Source organism: Columba livia, chromosome 5 (genome assembly GCF_036013475.1).
Source record: "Columba livia isolate bColLiv1 breed racing homer chromosome 5, bColLiv1.pat.W.v2, whole genome shotgun sequence".
In the NCBI taxonomy this organism is placed as follows: domain Eukaryota; kingdom Metazoa; phylum Chordata; class Aves; order Columbiformes; family Columbidae; genus Columba; species Columba livia.
The window spans coordinates 58,089,739-58,111,128 of NC_088606.1; the positions used below are offsets into that span (position 1 = coordinate 58,089,739).

At 36.9% G+C, this 21,390-nt stretch overlaps 1 protein-coding gene across 18 annotated transcripts in view; it reads right to left on the bottom strand.

The window, feature by feature from the left end:
- Positions 1-21,390, bottom strand: part of IRAG1 (inositol 1,4,5-triphosphate receptor associated 1) — a 112,551-nt gene that overhangs the window by 45,996 nt on the left and 45,165 nt on the right. For 9 of the 18 annotated variants that reach the window (XM_021300630.2, XM_065066179.1, XM_065066183.1 and 6 more), the window contains 2 exons: positions 16,589-16,709; positions 1,564-1,657 (listed from right to left, as the gene is read on the bottom strand). The gene's annotated coding sequence lies outside the window, so the exon portion shown is untranslated. The remainder of the gene's footprint in view (positions 1-1,563; positions 1,658-16,588; positions 16,710-21,390) is intronic. The other 9 variants (XM_065066184.1, XM_065066189.1, XM_021300648.2 and 6 more) reach the window with 1 other exon arrangement.

Consider the following 21,390-nt stretch of genomic DNA (forward strand, 5'->3'; position numbering starts at 1 on the left):
TGGCTCATCTGCCAGCTGAACAGCCCTTGGAATCATGTTGCCGTTAGCTTTGCCAGCTTTCTCTCCTTTCTACAAGCACAAACATGTTTCAGTCAAAGAAGGAAATTATATGTTAACAATACATGCAATACAGCGAGATACCAACTGAAACAACTGTAAATATTGTCCCTGAAGATACTGAGAGGATAGATTAAAAAATACATTTACACCTTAAAAACAGTCAAGGTGCACAAATTCATAGAATCATAGAATCATTTTGGTTGGAAGAGACCCTCAGGATCATTGACTTCAACCATAACCTAACCTAACTCTAGCACTAAACCATGTCCCTAAGAACATCGTCTAAATGCTTTTTAAACACCTCCAGGGATGGTGACTCCACCACTTCCCTGGGCAGCCTGTTCCAATGCCTGACAACCCTTTCCATGAAGAATTTTTTCCTAATATCCAATCTGAACCTCCCCCGGTGCAATTTGAGGCCATTTCCTCTTGTCCTATCACTTGCTACTTGGGAGAAGAGACCAATACCCTCCATGCTACAACCTCCTTTCAGGTAGTTGCAGACAGCGATAAGATCTCCCCTCAGCCTCCTTTTCTCCAGGCTGAACAGCCCCAGTTCCCTCAGCTGCTCCTCATCACACTTGTGCTCCAGACCCCCTACCAGCTTTGTTCCCTTCTCTGAACTCTCTCTAGTATTTCAATGTCCTTCTTTTGATGAGAGGCCCACAACTGAACACAGGATTCAAGGTGAGGCCTCAGCAGTGCTGAGTACAGTGGCACAATCACTTCACTAGTCCTGATGGCAACACTATTCCTGATACAAGCCAGGATTCTGTTGGCCTTTTTGGCATCCTAGTCACTAAGACAATTTTGAGATTATTTTGTTAGGCATTGATCAAACTCTGCCTGGCTTACCTTTATCCTATCAAGGGAAGTCATGAGATTATTGTAGTGTTTTATCAGAGTAAAAGATCTATCCAAAAATTCCAGTCTTTTAGAAACTGCAAGAGCTTCAAAATTACTTTTTAAAATTAAATACTTGTAGAGATTAACTCACATGTCACAAGAAGAGTGGATGTGGGCAAATATGCTAGTCTGCATGAGCTTTTTGCACCTACAAAATGGGTGACAAAAAAAAACCCAAACAAAACAAAAAACCCACAACCAAAAACCAAACCAAATTACCTATCCTATTCACCAAATTCTGCTTATTCGCACATTGAAACGAAACAATATAAAAAAAAAAGTTAAGAAAAAGAAAGGAAGAAGAGAGGATGGAATGCTTTTTAGCATTTTGGCCTGTTATTGTAAACTTGCTGCTTAAAATAGTTAGGAAAAAAATGATCCTCTAAGCTCGAATTTGTAGTCAGATATAGATCAGTGAATGCAGAGAACTTTCTTTTACCACTGTGTAGGCTTAGAGTACAATCTCCAGGAAATGGTGATCTGGGAGCTCTATTCCATAAAAGGGAAAAGTATTTAGAGGCCCTTGGCTTTCAGTGTGTTCTCTGTGCAACTCATTTTACCATAGTAGAGAAAGCTAAGTATAATCAGTTCACTTACCCTCTCCAAGTCACGGCTGAGTGCTGTATTAGTGAAGGCTTAAAGGTGCTTTATTCCATCTCCACTGAGAGCTTGACAGTTGACCTCAAATGCTCTGTCACATCACAACAAGGATATATAAAAAAGAGTAGAAATAAACAGTTAAGCAAGCATTTTATTAATATTTCTTGACCTCATACTGCCTGCAGTCAAGTCAAGCAACTCTCATTTGTCAACAATGGGAGTTGCATACTGTTGAATGCAGCTGAACTGCACAATTCCGACCTGCTTTTTGTAACACTTTCTTTGTTGTCCTGCAAAGTGGTTGTAACACACTACCATATTAGAAAGGTATCTTTTTGCACTATTTTATATAGCTGTAAAAGTATACAGAATTCTTTTAGCATTTTCAATTGGGTTTTTCAGATTGAAGTACTTAAAACCGACTAAACTTATTTCATTCAAAACAAGCATGAGCAATACAGAGTGTTTTTCTTATGTCTGTACTACAGTATACATTTTCTAACATAAAGCATGGTTATAATAGTTAAGATACACAGAGTCCATTGGCATACATTCACTACCTCAAAAAAATCTAAAAAGCAACATAACAAAACACAAAGCCTATAAAACCATATCCAGAACATCTTAATAGGAAACCTTTAATATTCTCCACTAAAACTTCAAAAATTTTGTATAATAGAAATATTCACTGGAAAACATAAAAATCAAACCCACAACTAAAGCGGACTCATTTACATTCTTATCCTATGTGTCAAGACATACTACATGGAAATTGAAAGACACTTTATTTTCTGCCACACAGAAAAAATTGACTGTTTCCTACTGCATTTAATTTTTATGACAAGAGATACGTTTCTTACATTAAATACTTAAGCTTGCAAGATATTGAGATGCTGCTTCGGTCCATTTACCAAAACACATAGTCATTGCCCTGGGGACTAATATAAGGCATCTCTGTGATAACAGTAATGATCTGAGTTCTACCCACATTAATATCCATACAACTGTACAAGATAAAATCTGGAAGACAAAGTGGTGTATCTGTTCATAAGATACACAACAATACCACTGGGGCATGCGAAGCGTACACAACCACTACGTGAATTCAAAGCATTTGTTTTCATTCTGAGAAGTATTGAGATGAATTCTTGAGTGACTTAAATAATACTTCTTGACAATCAGAATACCTCCAGGTTGCAACTTCAGAGACAAGGGACAAATGTGGATAATGACAGGACTTGCTTTACAGAGCAGCATGGCAGGAAAGAATCCCCTCTTCTGCTTCCTGTTTTCCTCATAGCTCAGGAACACATAAAACTTTATGGTTTTCAATAATGTGCTTGAATGAAAGGAAAAGTTAGGTCAGGCAGAAAGTGAAATGTTCTTCTGGTGCATGTCCAGCCTGATCTGACTGGGTGCACTCAAGAGAATCTCTCTAGTAGTGGGTAGTTATGACACTTCACTGAGACCAAAAAACAAATCTTTGGGGGTTGAGCGGTGATGCTGGTCCATTACCAATAAGACCAACTCCTACAGCAAGGCATTTGGTTACGTACCTAAAATTTTCTATCAGAGTATTAAAAAAACTGATAACCAACCAATAATAACCAATGGATAATGTTTTTTTCAGAGTTATGTACTTAACTCCAGTAGGATCCACACTGGTCCCAGCTTTAGGCTTTTCCCTGATACACCAAGAGAAAAATCAATGTGACTTTATTTCACTCATAGATATTTTTATTAACATACTTAAATGGAAATTTAAGACTAACTAAAAGATCGCAACTGTATCTGAAAACAGCATTTTTTGCTGTGAAAAGCTATCAGCCAGCTTCATTTGTTTTCACAGTCCTTACAAGTTTTGTTTTGTTAGTGGTCAGAGTTTAGTGTTAATTCTCTTACAGCAAGCAATCAGAGGAGTGGATTACAATCTCTTTTTTGCAAGACTTCAAGGCTGAATTTTATGCTGCTTAGCAAGTAACTAAAAAATGTACATATTTTAGCAGCATTTCACCATGTTTTCAGACTACTAGACACAAATTTAAAAAAAAGGGGGAGGGAGGGGTTTAATATTTTAATTTAAGCAAAGTGTATTTTAGACAACCTGAAAGTTTCCTGACTCTACTATTTTTCAGGGCCAACCAGGAGTTAATATTACATTAATCAAACTTTTATAAATTACTCTGTTTTGGATGCAAAGTCTTTGTTTTCAGTTTTTGTTTTTATTTAGTGCTAAAAATAATTTAAGGAAATAAGGTTATAAGTAGCATTGCCTCCCTGTGAAAACAAATGATTTTAAGAATTCTATACAAGTTCACAAAAATATGTTCTGGTTCATTTTTAGTTTTTATTCATTCTGAGGTTTTCTTTGAACCAATCAGCTTAAGACAAAACTGCAGTGATGTATTTTTATGTGGTTAAGTATGTGCCCAAGACACTTTCTCCCCAGTCACACCACTGCAAGAACCTTCCCACATCCCGTGCTGGAGGTGACAGGACGGCTGTGGCAGGAGAACCAAAGGGAGGTGGCACTTTCTCAGTGATTCTGGACCTGAAAGCTTCAACCCATCTGTTCCCCCTCATTCAATGGCTTGCACCCTGCACAGACTACAGTTATATTAATTTAACTGGCAGCTGTTTCCAGGGTCACCTTTAAGACGTTCTCTCCAGAGAAGAGAACGAATATGGCCAAGGACTCCATAGCAAAAGAGAAAACAATGCATATATCTCTCTCCTTTCCTTTTTTTTTTTTTTTTTGTTTGCTATCTACACCCTGTTTTGTTCTTTTATTGCTCTCCAAGTACTCGTGTATTTCTTAGACCAAAGCAAGATGCTTTTTCAGAAAGTAAAAGAAATTGAAATGAATATGAAGCCATATGTTTATCTTTCAAAACATAATAGTGAAAGCCAGATATCTATCACACTGAGCTTACTAAAGGTTTATGCTCAAATCCTTATCCAGAGGAAGCTCAACAATGAATCAGTTAGAGATTTAAAATTTTTAATTATGGTAGATTCTTTGCCTCACAGGAAATTGTCTTCCAAAGTCACATAACAAACCTTCGCTACACACAAAGAACATGAAGAACAAAGCATGCTAGACTAGGTCATGAAATAGTCAAAGCTGCCTAACAGACCTTACCATCCAGAAGTTTTTAGATATGCCTCCTTCACTTTACATTTCAACTAATCACTTCTAAACAAATTTGCTGATATAATTTCAACAATTCTTTCCCTTGTTTTGTGGGGAGAAAAAGACATACAAAACCAACCAAACAAAAAACCCACAAAAACCACCACCCACCACACACATAAACCACCTCACGAATGAACAAAAAAAAAGCCCCACAATGCGAAAAACCTCTAACACTCCATAATTCATAGATAGCTGTTTCCAGAAGTTCTGTTAACTTGCAAACAAAATTTTTACCTCATCCTACTTCTTACTGACCTCAATTTTTCCATCAGTGGGCTTTCAGCTGGAATGACAAGAATAAGACAACATGCAGCAGAGCTTGGCCAGATACCCTCTAGGAAACCAGCTGGGCTAAACTTTGGGGCACTTTAAACTATATGTATATTTGGTTAAAAAGATAGTGCATGTCATATAAAGGAAAAAATAGGTCCTGATTTATCCAGTATTCTGCACAAGTTAAAGAATTCAGCCTGCACTAGAAAATCTGATGATAAGAAGACTGTCAGCTCTGAAGGCAAGGCTGATATGTTTCTTAACTTGCAGATTACTTTGGACAGACTTTAAGGAAATGCAGTTTAAAGGACGAATGTGAACATGGAGTGGGTGGATATTTGGCTTGGAGAACAAGGATTTCTAAGCATAAGGAACAGCATATAAGAAGGTGTGAAGTTAAGAGTGGGAGAACAGCACATTAAGTGTCATTCAGGAGGGTTGTTCAAAAGGAAACTAGAGCTAGGAAATATCTTGAGGAAAACCTATTGTCTTACAGCATAAAAGCAGTGACCTTAAAATACAAGAAAATGAAAAAAAAAATCAAAATGATATGTGAGAAAAAATGTTGCTCACTTCCTCCTCCATAAACAACTCATTATTTGAAAGAAACATGCACATTTGTTTAGGAAGCAGCATCAATCTTTGTTCCAGGGTCCTGAAAGACCCCTCATCTGGTGGAGGACCTATGCATTGATAAATTGCTCAACAGAAATTGCTAATGATGGTAGTATTAATAAAACTAACAGTTAATATTGCCATCAAACATGCTTTTGCCTAAATAAGCACCATGTACTCCATAACAGAGTCATTTGGGTTTGTTGGTTTTTTTTCTTCTGCTCCTTCTCACATATTTGGAGAAACCTAGATATCTTTCTACTGTCTGGACTGCATGTATTATACATCACATTCTAGTTACGCATTTATTTTTGACTATGATGTAGGCAGAGTTAGGAACCTGAGATAATATTTTCCTCAAGCGTGCCACTTGACTATATTCTTAGTCAATGTAAAAAAAGAACAAATTTTATTTTAGTGAGGGGAGACAGACAAGATCAGGAGAAAAACATAGCATTTTCTTGTCCTTTGATACAGATTCATTCTTGTTTAAGAAAAACCTTAAGGTTGTTAAATGAAGTAATATTTTCAAATGCAATTTTTACACATAAGCACTCTATAAACTATTCTGTTTTCTAGGATAGCTGGATATCAACTTTATATAATTTGGGAAAAAAAAAAAAGACTACCAGAGGACTAACTTAGAAATATAAATAAGTTGAAGGCAATTAGGGCAGAACACGATTGCTTAGTGACCCAGGAGTCTTGTTGTTAGTCAAGCAAAGAATTTTCCAGATTAAGAAATTAAACAAAATTCTTTCTTTCCCAATTACAAAGGGTAATCCCAGAGGGCACACTTTGTTGAACAAACTCACAATAAATAGCTTTCTTTGGGATCCTAAAACGCTGTTGTGGTCTTTCAAGCAGGGAGATTACACTCAGCTCTCCATCTTGCATAGACAAATGGCAAAGCAGCTAAATTAGTATTGTGTTCTCATTTTATTCTTCCTGGACAAAATCAGAATCACAGTTGCTTACTTCAGTGGCATAAGTATATGGGGTTTTTTTGCATTGTAAAAGTAAACACACCCAAATAGCATGAATGTGTCTCACTCCCTGTTTATGAGAAAATAATTATGAATCCAGCTCCACTGAGTTTTTTTGGTATTGCTGTACAGCAGGAAAAGAATAACTATAGTATTCAAGTAATCAGCCATTGTGGGGACTCTGCCGGCTGCTTATTTAACTACAGTTAACTTATGTTACTGGATAATAGCCAGACTGGAGGATCAATTCCCAGGACCAAGGAATTCTGCAGGTTGGAAGGTCATTTGGACCAATCTCCTCCCTGAAGCAGGGTCAGCACTGAAGTAACTAGACTAAGTTGCTTTGGACTTTGTCCAGTTGGAACTTGAAAACTCTCAAGGACAAAAATTGCAGAATTTCTGGCAGAACTGATCCAATGCTTAATTACTCCCCTCCCTGCCTTCACATCCAGTCAGAACATCCCTTGTTGTACTTTATGATCATATTGTCTCTCATTCTCCTGCCATGCACCTCTGTAAAGTGCCTGAGTTCATCTTTTTAGTAACATCTGAAGTACTGCAAGACTGCAACTCATTTCTTCGCCAGGCTCGGCAGCACCAGCGTGTTCCCTCAGCATCCCCTCACAGCGTGTGTGCCTCCTGACTGCCATAGCGGCTCTCCCTGGATTTGCTCAAGTTTATCAAAATCCTGGGGGCCCAAAACCAGATGTGGTAAGCCACATCTGACGAAAATGTATTCCTGCTCATCCTCCTCATCTAATAAATGGATAGACCCTCAAGGAACTTCACCAGGTGACATGTAATATCAGTAGTATGAACTAACTGCATTATTTGAATCTAATTTTTCAGCTGCTTTTTCCACTGATCTGGAAGTTCACTCATCTAGACTGTAATGTCCCAATTTGGATACGAGGAGGTTGTATATTAGATCACAAGGACTGTTGTTTTTGCTAGAACCAGTCCAATTTTATCCCTAGATTAGATATTGATTCTGCAGGCCTAGCTGTCTGTGAAGGAAAAAACCCAACATACAGACCTCTTCCCTCCTGCTAACATATGATCTAGAACTGTGAATAAGCAATAACATTTTGTAATGCCATCTTTTAAGCTGTTTTGCTGGAAATAGAAACAACATGAAAGCCAGTCAATACACCAGTTTCTCTTATCAATATCTTGCTTCAGAAACAGGTCATAACAATAATTCAAAAAAAAGATTAATCATACAAAGAACAAGTGTTCATTTCAGTATTATCCAAAGACAAGTGGGGAAAGAAGTTCTCAGTGTCATTCAGTCGTGATGTCAATGCAGAATCAGGGCCAAAAGCTCTGTTCTTGCTCAAAAGATCTATTAAAGCAATACAGGATTATGCAAACATAGTTTGCAGAAGGTCTTTTGCCTGCACTGCTGAGTTATCTGCTGTTTTCTGTGGGCTGCATTATTCTTTGCTACTGTAAGTATGCTTCTGGGACCATATTAAAAATACTCTGAAGAGTACTTTGCAGATGTAGTCACACAGAATTCTTTTCACATTATGAAGTTCTTACAGTAAGCACTTCCAAACTGATTTGTTTTTTTCATTTGAATTTAATTTTTAAAAGGTGTGATGGGAAGAGGCAGCCTATTTACTGGACAGTTCCATTTCTGTATTATAAAGTCAGACTTTCAGAGGCTTGTAGGAAGCTTCTTTTTAAAAAGTTTTTTCACTGAGATTTTAAAATAAAGACCCACAATATCTGAAGACAGAAAGACCAGCCTGTTACTGCAAAATTTAGCAAAGAAATTCACTTAGTATTTTGCTATCCAAGTTAGCAATGGACTGGATGACTCTCTAAAGAGATACATATATTAGCTGAAACAGCAACAAATTCCTCAAAGTTATGTTTCTTCTTTAACTAATTGTGCTAATTGAGACAGTTAGCAGTTTCAAGGTGAAACCAAAGAGTATTTGATTCAATAAGTTAAGCGCTGCATAGGTATTCTATCAGACAGAATGATGTAGTAATTAAGACTGAGGTAAAATACTGCAGACTCCACACATCATGCAGAAACAGCATGTTGGCACAGAAACTGCTCCATTAGGCGTGCTCATGACACAGCTGTTTGTATACAATAAAGTATTCACTTGCATTCTTTAGAAGGGTATTTCAAAATGCAGTCACAGCCCTGATTTAAACCTCAGTCATAAATAACATTTGGTGAGCTTTGTGAGATGAACCCTTTTGCAAGGAGCCCATATTATGACCTTCCATACTTCATTTCGATTTCCGATCTGAATTGGTGCATGTTCCAAACTCCCAATGAAAACAAGTCCTTGAAATAAAAAGATAAAGAGCAGCTGAGTTCTGACTGAAACTTTTAATAGAGCACTGCTTCATATTAGCATTACAACTAATTAACTACACACGTACTTCAACTGATTAATTAAAAGTAAGGTTCTGCCTACTGTCCCTAGTTTGAAAATCTCAGTATCCCAGGAGGAAGACTTAATCTCAGGTAGCACTTGCAAGTCTTTCTCAAGTAATGTCTGTGTTTCTGACCCAAGGAGTTAAGTGTCATGACTCTCTCCTGCTCTTAGATGCCAAACTCAGCTATTTGGCCTGAACTATATGTGGCCCAATCAAGGAACAGAAAGTCGATCAGAAGGAGATTTCCTAGCGGCTGCAGTCTAGCACTTACAGCCAAAATTACACGAGAAATAATTTACCCTTGTTTTATCCTCATTTGACATGCAGATGAGGTAGCGTCAGCAAAACCAAACCTGAGCTCTTTATCATAATGTGGGGAAAACGGAGAAAGTATACAGCTTATCATTTCAGAAAGATTTGCTGACTTGCAGAAAAGATGGTCAGAAAAATGACAGTAAACAGTTGTTCGTAAGAAAAGAAAAGAAAAGCCAGTTCCCATTTCCTGAGTTCTCAAAGCTCTGGCCTTAGGTAGACTTCATGGGAATGCAGAATGAGGGACAAGAGATTACCACTAGTACACACACACACACAAAGAGATTTTCCAGAGCTGCCTTTCCATTATGTTTATCATACAAAGTCTTTACCTACAGAATCACAGTAATGGGAAAAAATGGTAATGCAAAAAAAGTGAGAACTCAACATTTCATTTTGCAGGTGTCCTTAAAAGAGCAGAGCTCTCTTAGACCATCCACTCCAATAGCAGCTCAATCTTCTACACCGCTTGACCTTCAACATAGTAACAGAGGACCCAAAGAAGAATTTAACCACCTAACTGCTGGTTTCATCACTTTGAGGAAACACAGACATATACTGAACATGAACTACATTGAAGTCAGCATTTTCAAATGTGTAACATCAAAGCTAAACTCCTGAAAGCAGATTTAAGTGAATGAAGTATGTAATTTCTCTTAGTTTTAAATTCTTCTCAGCAGGATTTACAGGTATTCATATGGAAGAAAATGAGGCCCATTTTCGTTACTGGCTAGAGTTCTAGGAGCTTTACAGTTGCACTCTAATTTGGAAACAATCCTCATTGGTTTGCGTCTGCTAGAAAGCACAGTAAGAAAAACAATAACTTTTCATTTTGTTTAGAAAGCTAACTGATACAAAACTCTTAGTCTTTAAGAACAGATGGTTCGCTAATCTTATTTTTGTGGTTTTCAACTATTGTTCTCCAAAACCAAGAACTAGGAAAGTTAATAACAAAGATCAAAGCTATCAGAACAAGAAAAGAATTTTTATGGATTGACTGGCATGTACTGTACCAAAAAGCCACATTTTTCTGGGTAATTAGACAGTTCAGAACAAAGCTTTGAGGCAAACAACAGCTTTGCTCTTCTGGAATAGCACAAGCCAAATGTAGCAAAATGTTCCTTATGTTCAGTTTCTCAAAATCTTTCCCTGATAACATTATTTGGCCAACACCATTCCATCACTGATTATATCCAGGAGTTGATCCAAAAACAATGTACCAGCTTTATGCAGAACCTCATCTCATCAACATCTAAAAGAACCCTCACTCTTTCATTACGTTTTTATCAGTGTTGTGCACAGGGAGCCCCTCACCAAGAGTGAGCTTAAACCAGAGTTACTTCTGCAGGGAAAGAGAATTATAAGCGTTGGGGTTTACATTTCATATATAGGTTTTTAAATTTTGGCCTCAAAACCTGAAACAAAAATAGCAGAGGTGAGGAATGGGTAAAAGGAGCCAATTTATCTATGAAAGAGACTAAAACAAAAGCAGGACACATCACGGGTCAAGATTTGCAACAGAAATGGAAGATCTCAATCCAGTTGGTCTCTGCATCTCCTTCCATGGTGCACCATCCCTACAGTGAGAGGAAGTGAATACGGTACACGCTTGCCTTTCAGTCCTCTCAGTTTACAACCAGTAGGTTAGCAAAGCTGCTAATGACTGAGGTTGTATTACATGTCCTGTTCTGTTGCAGCTGCCAAACCTTTGGTAACTTCTGGCAGAGGAGCAAGGTGACAATCACATCTTGATACTCAACTAAATCAACTAGAAGTTGTCTTTCTAGGTTCTCATTTTAAAGCTTTATATATAAATCAGACAAAATGCTATTCTGTATTTGCCTACTCATAAACAGTTTGTATACAATAAGTATATAATCTTTATGCATAAAGATTTAATTTCTTACCATTTTTTAATTCTTTCCTTCTATTGAATAAAGTAAACAAAGTTTTATTAAAGTAATGGATTCTGGTTACTTTATTTTATATTTAAAACAGTTGTAGAAAGTTATGGAATGAAAAGGATTCAATTATTCTAATATATGATGAAATAAAAATACAAAACAAGTTAAAATATTTAGAAAATATGCTTTAAAAGAAGATACAGTAAGTCATTGTTATTTTAACAATAACTTTGTTAAAATAGAACTACACTGTTAAGACTAATCTAAAATAGAACACATGCTGAAGTACCAATGCTTCAAAAGATTCATTGTTAAACAAAGTTTTGGGGTTTAAAATGCCTCTGAACAACATTCTGGCAAATGCAGAGACAAAATGCTGCACATTACCTACCTGAAGTGGTGAAGGGCAAATAAAAAGAACACAAACTTCAAAGAGACTGAGATAAAGGTAAACATTATAAGCAATGAATAATGTTCATTCTTTCCAAACACCTCCCTCAATATTTTGATGTTGACATTGAAGTGCTTTGCTATTATGCCAAAACAAAACAAATCTGTTCTTTGAGGACTGATTGCTTTATAATTTTATTATCATTTAAGGCTTTCATCCAAGGTCCTAACTTCAGGACAATAACTGTCCTACATAACAAATAAATGTAATTTTTTTACTAAATAGATGCAGATAGGAGAATGATAAATTAACACAGGGCTGTACAGCATTCCAAACTTTGCTATTTCTTTAATTTTCTTTACATAAGTCAATAAGCACGTTAATGCAAGTAACACATATTTTCAAAGAGAGGTTTAGACACAGCTGTCTACCAAACCGCTTAAGGAAACACTGCTCTCACAGAGGGAAGGGCCTCTTGTAATTTAAGGAAGAAAACAAAGGGCAGGAGTTACAGATCTGCCTTTCTGCTGCAGTGGTTACTCAGTCATGAAGAATCTGGAAAAGAGGGTGTGTAGAGCTGATTAAAGCTGAGATGGGAAAATCAGATCTAAAGCCAGTCAAGGCGGTCTATGGGATACTAGGCACCTGAATGATAAAATGACAGGTGAAATACACTGCCAATGCACATAGGGAAAAATAATAATAAAGTATACTTAGCTAAATTGGAGCCCGTTATTATGTTATACCAGTCAGGAAAAAGATCTGTGTAATTTTAATTAGTCCTCCGAAAATAGCATCCAGCAGCACCCAAAAGGCAAAAATCTTAATAATTAGTATGAAATAATTAGAAACAACATAGATTAAGAGCATCTTATGTTCACATCATTTCTAGTCACATCTCAAAAAAAAAAAAAAAGGCAAACACAAAGGGTACTTAGAAGAAAGAATGGTCAGAAATTGTAAATGGTTTCCATGCAAAAAAGACTAGAGCACTTCAACACGAAGAAGGCATACTTCTGGATAGAAACAGGTTAGAAATTAAAAGAAGAAATCATGAACAGACTGGAGAGGGTGGCCTGTTATTTGCTCACAATTCCTCACAATACACAAAGATGAGGATGACAAAAGCAGTTGTTAGACAATAGTTTAAGTACAAAAGAAGCTCCTTCACACAGTATATAATTACTTAAGTGAATTTGTTATAACAAGAAGTAGAAAAATAATTGGAGCATATAACTGAGTTCAAAAGGGGATTAAATGCATTCAGAGGAGAGAGGTACAGCCTCTGGATCTGGAAAAGCCTAACCTGGAGATGGCTGAAAAGAGTGAGGTTAAAGAATGTTCCTGCTTTTGGTGTAATGTAAACATGATCATCATCTGGGGTTTGGTGAACAGTTTGCGTGACCTGGATATGCAGTTCTAATGTTCACTGGTAGAACTAGATTCAATTTATGAAAGAAAATTATGTCAAGAAAGTGAACAAAGGAAAATTGCCTTTATGACCATTATATGCAATTAGCAATGCTGAAGAAAGGAACAGACAGAACATCAGAGAGAAGAAAGTAATGGGAAAAAAAGACTTTTCTTACATTTTTCTAGTCGATACAGCCTCAGACCACAGCCAGGGCTAATATGCTGCTGCCATAGGATGGTACTGTGCAGGATTCCTAAGAAACCTTCTTGAAGAAGTAAACACATCTCAGACTGAAGAATGTCTGGCATCTCCCTGCTTTGTCACATTTTAGATTCTTGCATATGAACAAATTTGAGATGTGTTTAAGAGGCTATTTGGGTGGCAGGCCACTCAAAGTACTTTCAGTTCTTGAAGATTCATCATAGAAGTACTGGATTTCACAGGAACAAAGACAGTGAGCCAGCACTTTTCAGACTTTGCAGTCTTACATATACATACGCACTTTTGCTCGTACAGACACACACACACAATGACATTCCCAACTTTACAGCTGTATGAAGACACAGGTGAAAACCAGTATAGAATCTTCTTCCCTTCTTTGCCTGGAAGACTGAGAAACTGATTTACAAACCCCTTGATAACAAAGGATTATTGCCATTCTCCATCTTTTTTCCTTCTTTTTATCTTAGCCTACCAGTTTCTTCTTTTGCCACCCCTTTACCTATCACATCTATTCAGTTGCGCGGTGTGGCCTACACCCCTGCTCCCAGCACCTCACGTGTGGCTGAGTCAGAAAAAACAGGAAAATAATCTCTTCTCAAATCCGTGGTACAAACTGGGGGGATGTTTTAAGATGCTCTCGCAACTCCCACTGTTTTTCTCCCACAGGTTCTATACCAGTAGAGTGCAAAGGAATACATCAAACTTCCTGAGATAGAGGCTGAAAGTACCTTTTCTCTTTCTCTAATTAGTATTTCTTTCTAGTTCAGCCAGTATAAGAATTAGGTCTCAGTAGGCAAGAAAATACTGGGGAAAAAAAAGAAGTTTCAGATACAATGGATGGCCTTCCCACCTAGAGGCATCCAATTAAAACAAAAAACAAAACCAAAACACTAACAAACAAAAAACCACCAAAAATACTATATATCAGCCACACAATTTGGTTGGGTTTTTTGTTTGCTTTAAGTTAAGTTCCTGCTCTAAAATCAGGAACTTGATTTACTCTCTCCGAATTACACTCTGGAGGAACCTCTCTCTTCTCAGCTGCCTACAGGGAAAGCCCAGGTAAACAAATTTAATTAGGCTAAAATTAACCTTTATTAATATATGTCCCTTTACTTCAGATTTCCTTCCAAATAAACTGCTTGGGGCAGACAAAGGAATAGTGGGCTAAAGAGAGGTAGCTTCCATCCTTCTCTTAATTCTTAAATTTATTGGCTAAGAAATGAAATTCTTAAGAATTAAAATCTTAATTCTCTTTTACTATCCAAATCCCAGGCTGCAGTCATTAGGAAACCATCTGCCCAGTAGTTTTGCCTCACAAATTGAAAGAAATAAGAAAGCTAGAACTAGAGTTACTAGGTTTTCTAGAAATACTTAATGTATGTTCCACTAATCTTTTTTTCACATCCTTCCTTTATTTCATCTTTATAATATATAACAACTGACCACAAACAAATAACACTTGCCAAGTTAGCATAACAAACAAGATACAGAATGTCTAGATCAATTAAAAAAAAAATAAAATCTAATGATAAATCAATGCAATTATACTGTTCGATCTGTGTAAATAAGATGATGTCAAATTGTGTTAATGTGTTTCTAAGGCATGTAAAGATTTTTTCCAACACAAGCTTTTGTTATTGTTAATGTTTCTTAGTTAGAACAATGTTTATGTTAATTGCCATGGTGCTTAATGGCAACTCACAAATTCATTTTCTAAGCGCTCCCTCCAAGTGTTTTGTTTTTAACCCTCTTAAAGAAAAAAAAAAGTATATTTTTACGGAAGAAAGAGGATGAAGTTACTAACTGAACCTACCTTTTTTCTGGTTTTGTTAAAGGAAATACTTAAAGTCAGAGCTAGCTATGACTTTTTTTTTCCAAAATTCTCATTATCTAGTTAACTCAGAAATTATTTTCTGAAAGAATCAACAGAATCTAGAAGATAAACAGGGTAACTACAATACTTTCCATAACCAACCATTTGGCAACCTGAGTGAATGATACCCCACTTTTCTGTCACCCACGTGAAAGAAAAAACACCTCAATTCTAAGTGCACGTTAAGCTGAATTAAGTTGAAGCAAAAAGCGGGTTTTAATCACATAGCTTGTTTGAATTACAGCCAGTAGCTTAACTGAACATTGTGCTGCAGAGCTTCACAAATATTCAATGTCGGAGTAACCAATTACACAATATTCATGCTTTTGGTATTAAAAATTATGTTTTCTTCTTCTATTTTTGCAGCAGAGTTGACTAATGGGATTTTGCTTAGTTTACTCATCAGGTTCACACTCTGTCTTCATTTGTATTTCTGCAACTATATGAAGCCAAAAATCAGGCATGTGCAAGTCACATAACTTTTCAAGTCAATTTACTCTGCAAAAGCATGCAGAAGTTCTTTGCACAAAGCTGCACAGTTGTAACCCTTACTATGATGGTTATTGTTCCCTGACACATTTCAGTGAAACCGGCCACTGTATCCTACTTTGTCACCTGAACTGTTTGTCAGACATTGGTATTGCATAATACAACATCAGGATAGGTCCTAATTATTAAATTCACTATTGTAAACCTCGTAGTGCTATCAAATAGTAGCTGTCTGGTCTTCTGCCTTTCTGATCTAAATCTCACTTTTGTCATGTACCCAAACCACCCTGCACTTCCAGTTGACAAAAATGCAGTTACATCCTGAATTTTATGATGTAACTTCCATTCCTGCAAATCCATCTAGGTGGAGCATTGAACTCTGTGGGTATTACGTCTGATAGTTATGGACAAAAATATAGGTCTGGATATTAGTTAGGAAATCCAACAATCATTTTTATCTTCTCGTTCACTAACCTTATTTTCTGATCTGGACTGCGAATGATTAACATTTTCACAGACAGCAAGATGTCAGTGTTGGCCTCAGTAGAAGAATGTACAAACACAGAAATTGGTGTTATAGAAACATTTTCTTAGCATTCCATATCTTCTCATCTGTAACTGTTACACTATTTTTTAAATGAACAATTTAATTAAAATTGGTTTATGAAGCAGCACTTACTTAAAAAAAAAAACCAACTAGGAAATTGTAAACATACATGTTAATCAACCAAAAAACACGACCAAATTTTTTAAAAATACTTTAAATATTTTTAAAATATTTAAAACTGTCAGAATAACAAGTAGGTGACCTATATAACTCTTACATACACAAGATGCCTATTAACTTCACTGGATGAGACTTGCAAATGAGAAATTAGCACAAATGTTTCAAGTAACAGAAGTAAAATTTAAAATACAACCATAAAGCTAGAGATTACCTATCAAAGGAATTTAAGGTCTGGAACTGTCATGGTCAGCATAGTGCCATGTAGCATAGGTGAAGAAAGGACAGTGAAAATTCAGCAGGCTGATGGTTTGAATGCTGCAGGCAAGAGCTTCCTGTTTTAAACATAAAAGGAAAGAAATTTAATGTTATCTAGACAGAAAAGGGTTTTTTTTCATTTGTTTAAGCAAAACAAACAACTCCTTCCTAACAGATGATCAAGCAAAGAAAGAAAACAGGATGCTACCACAGGTTAATTTCTTTCAAATAATCACAGAATAACTAATCAGTGACAAACAGAAATAAAGTATCTACTCAGTTTGCTTAAGAACAAATGAGATGTTACTTTGCCATTTCTCACGTTACGTTTCTTACGCCTCTAGAAATTGCTAAAGTGAGCAGGAAGCCAAAGGGGAAGTTCTTCAATGGGATCACAAATGTCTCTTTGTTTTTGTGAGCACCTGTTTAGCGTGGTTTTCCCAATGTTTTTGAAAACCCATGAAATCAAGATGGGGGGTAGGGGAAATAAAGTACATATGATCTGATCCATAAAACTGGTATTTGCATACTCTGAGTAATTGTCAGAGAAAGAGTCCAGTATTTTGCTGTACATTTTCAAGAAAAACCTAACTCTAGGAGAGGTGATTAAAAGGGTACCTAAAGGAGCAGGTGCAAGTCAACAATGTCCATGATGTGGAACTCCTGGAGTTTCATCAACCTTAGAGCTTACACACTGACCTCATATATGCACAAATGAACACACATCATTAGTGGAGAAGCCACTTCAGATACCAGGACATTTTCAGAGAAGAGATTCTCGATCCTCAGCTGCCCTTCTTCAGATGACCAGAAAGCAGACGAGGGCTGCTGTCTCTGGATATTACTTTACTCTCCCTGGCTGAGCTTCAAAACATCTGTTATATAAGGGAAATCTAATTAGAATGGCTGCCTCTACCCAGCTGGCTGACATTTATTCACCATGGGAAGAACCTGTCCACTAACAACATTCCCATGAGCCTGACTGACACGCCTGAAGAGCAGACTGAGTAGAGTCTATAGCTTGTTTGCAATGAATTAGAAACATCAGATCTTTTCCCTTTAGGCATTGCAGCCTTGATGAAAATATCTGCAAAATAGATGAGTGTCTGTTTCACAATCCAACAGTGTTCTGTCAGGCCTTGGAAAGATGACAAACATATGGACCGCCACCAACTATTAGAACCTTGTGTGAAATCACAGGAGTTATCAGCATGTAGATTTCATGATCCATTTCACACACATTTGCAAAAAGTTTTCCAAAAGAGTTATCAGTGCACAGTTAGTTTTGTAGTATGTCTCTCTACATTAAGAAACAAGTTGTTTCTAAGTTGATGAGCAAAAAAATCCCTGTTCTTCAGGTATTTAATTTTAATGATTTTGCATCTTGTCTCTCTCGTCATAATAAACCTACTTGTCTCCTAGTCTCCTGCCAGTCTGGAGGGACAAGAGACACCATTTGCTGTGCCTGGTTTTGAGCTTCGCACATGCCAGCTTGTCAGCTGGCAGATCGAAGAGAATCAGTAACGATTTCAGCTCACAGTAGAGCCTTTCCCCCATAGCAGCACTAAGCTGGGTCCCTCCTCTCCTACCACACCACTGATTTTCACTTGGAGGAATTTAATACTTCTGAGATCCTCTCTTGCCAAGTTCAACAAGTTGGATAAGTTCAAAGGCTACTGGGAGGGAACGAGAGAGGGCAGGGAAAAAAGGAGAAGGATAGTTGGCTGACAATCAGAATAACAGCACAATCTTTATTCCAAGGAAAACAAAACCAAAAATAGATTTTGGAAAGAATAACCACATACCTAACACTTAAACAAGACTAGTGAACAATATATGAGAAGTGTCTCTCTAACCAATAGCCATATAATTTTTTTGCCCTCAAAAAAACCTTAAGCAGCCATGTTGTCTGTTCTACTCTCCCTCTTTGCCCCTGCACTGCAATAACTTTTTGCAGCTGGTGAACAGTTCCAGCCAAAGGGAATGGCAGCTATCAGGCAGTGTGCACTTGCATGGCAAATGCAAGTTCAGGTGTGTAGCATCCAAAACAGAGACTATACAGAATAGCTTTGAAATACAGAATAAACTGACATTGCAACAATCATGATGAGGGTGCTACACGCATAGGACATACTTCTAAGGAAAATCATGTTTCTGTATTTCAAGTATTTGACTGCTTCGTGAAACATAAAAACTACACAAAAAGTTTCACACATCTCCTATTGTCTTCTCCTTCCCAATTAGGTTATTTGTATAACCACATATCACCAACAGTAAAAGTTACACTATTGTAAATGAAACATAGATATGCTAATTTTACAGGCACACTATGTGTAACCACAGAAGCATCTCCCAAGCTTGACACAAAAGATAGTAACTGGAATTCTATGAAAAATGTAATAAGTATCAAATATTTATAGATCTAACATTTGGACTCTGCTGTGACAACTGTTAAAAACCAAAACAAAGCCACAACCAATGTTGACATTTTTGGGTAAGAATTAACCCATTTGGAAGGTGATTGTCTAGTGCCCCATGCAAAACAGTTGAGAAGGAAAGTAAACAAGCGACATAGAGGCTGAGAAAGACACACACTTCCATGTGTGTGGAAGTTTGTGCAGCTATAATGCTACACAATGTCAAATTTCTCAACAGTTAAAACCAAAATTGAAATATTAGAATTAAATTGTAATATGGTCAAAATTCATTACAGAAAAATACTATAATGTGGTTGCAAATACAAGCTATTCTGTCGTAGAAATATGAGAGGTGCTGCTATCTATGTAACATTGCAACTCTTATTTTGTGAAAAACTATACACCATGTACGGGGTAGCAGTTTATTCAGACTTTTTACAAAAACAAAGTAGCCCAAATGTACTTAGAAGCATTAAAGGATTTAGGTGTGCCTTCAAACCACAGAGTACCATAGTGCCTCAAAGAATCCCTTCACCAGCACAAGAGACCCTTGAACAAAAACATTAACCATCAGCTAACAGCTGAAACAAAAACTTAAACTATGTATTTCTACCACTGATATATTCTTGATATCAGACCTCTCAATTGCACTTCAAAGCATACATTAAGGAAAACACTTGAAATAATTATGTGACTGTTGTGGATTACTATATCCAAACTAAACAGCACACTCATATGCACTTCAAGCCAAGCCCATTGGAACCTTGACGTTTCTTCAAGCAGTTAGAAATAAAAGGAAAAGAACTGTCATAATGCTTTCAAACAAGGTTCCAACTTTTCCAAGTCTTCCCTAACTTGTTTCTCAGTAAAAGGGTAAACAAGGCACAGAAATGCCTAAAGTAGCAATTCAATTCCGTAACTGAGCTTACAGTTGCCAAAACAGCATGTCTTCCTTCACTTGCTATGTTTGATGAAGGAAGTTGAATTTCCTGCTCTGTTCAAGAAGCAACTGAATGTTCAAGGCTTTGAGCCCTCGAGAGATGCTAAGGATTCCATTAGCTACTATTTCATTTCTTTTCCTTTTGATAGCAGGGTTCCCATAGCTGCCTCAGGAACAAGGGCATTTCAGACCAACTATTGTAATGCTACAGGGAGGAAATCTACGCAGTCCAATGCACTCTGTATTTTGATTTTCACACTTGATATCATGGGACCAGAGGAATTTAGGGAAAGGTCAACATTTTCAGCAACTTCTCTGGCAAAGAAACGGGAACTTGCTCAAAGCATTGAACTCTGTGTCACACAAGTCATGAAGAAGCAACTGAATTAACCAGGGATCCAACTGTCGCTTTTCACACAGCTACTTGGGGATTTGTACAGTTAGGCGACACTTTGCTCACAGATTTGCTCACAGGGCACCTGAAACTATGTGGCAACTCCACCCTCTAATATATTGAGCATCTTTATCATGTTCTCAGTCCCACAATCTCCCTATTCCAGAAAGGGCTGGTAATGCACTATGGTAATTTGCACATCATTTTTGAGATTTTTATTGCTATGGCAACTGAGTGTTGGCATTTAAACATAGCAACAGACTTTTTATAGCACTTTCTTGGATGTCAAAATGGCATGCTGTTTTATTTTCTAAGCAGATGCTCAGAAGATAAGTACACAAGATGAATGTACAGTGCCCACCTTCAAAAGGAAGAAGAAACCTCCCAATTTCAGTCTCTGAATCATATAAACAGACAGATAAATGTAACACATATTGTGAGTTTAAAGGAGTTTGTTCTGAGAAAGTGTATCACTAACTACTACCTGAAAACAAGATTAGGTGAAAAACTGGATTTGTGCCCAATATTGTAAAAGATATGCAAGAAATTTTCAAAGTCCTACTTTGAAGGGAAATAACTTTTCATCAACTCTCATCTTTACCTGTGAAGCAACAGAAAAAGGGAAATTGTCTTTGTATTAAATGGAAGAGAATTTTTAGGAGTGATCAAAATCCACTGATACAAACCCTTAGTTCACGCGCATGGGCAACGCTCTGCACATTCCAAACACAACAACAGTGATTTACAATAAACGAGTTTGACCTGCTATGTTGTTTAAGAAAATACATTAAGAAATACATTCATCATTTTTGTAATATAGTACAGTATTTTTTTCTCAGTCCTTTGAGTTCTGTGTCATTTCTACAAGTGATCAGTGAAAAACACCACTTGGTGTTTAATGTAATTTCTGAGTACATTCCTAGACAAGGAAATACCAAGAAGCAACAGGACAGATTTCCTGGGGGATCTTTAGGTATTATTCACCTTTCTGTTATGGTTATATGTCA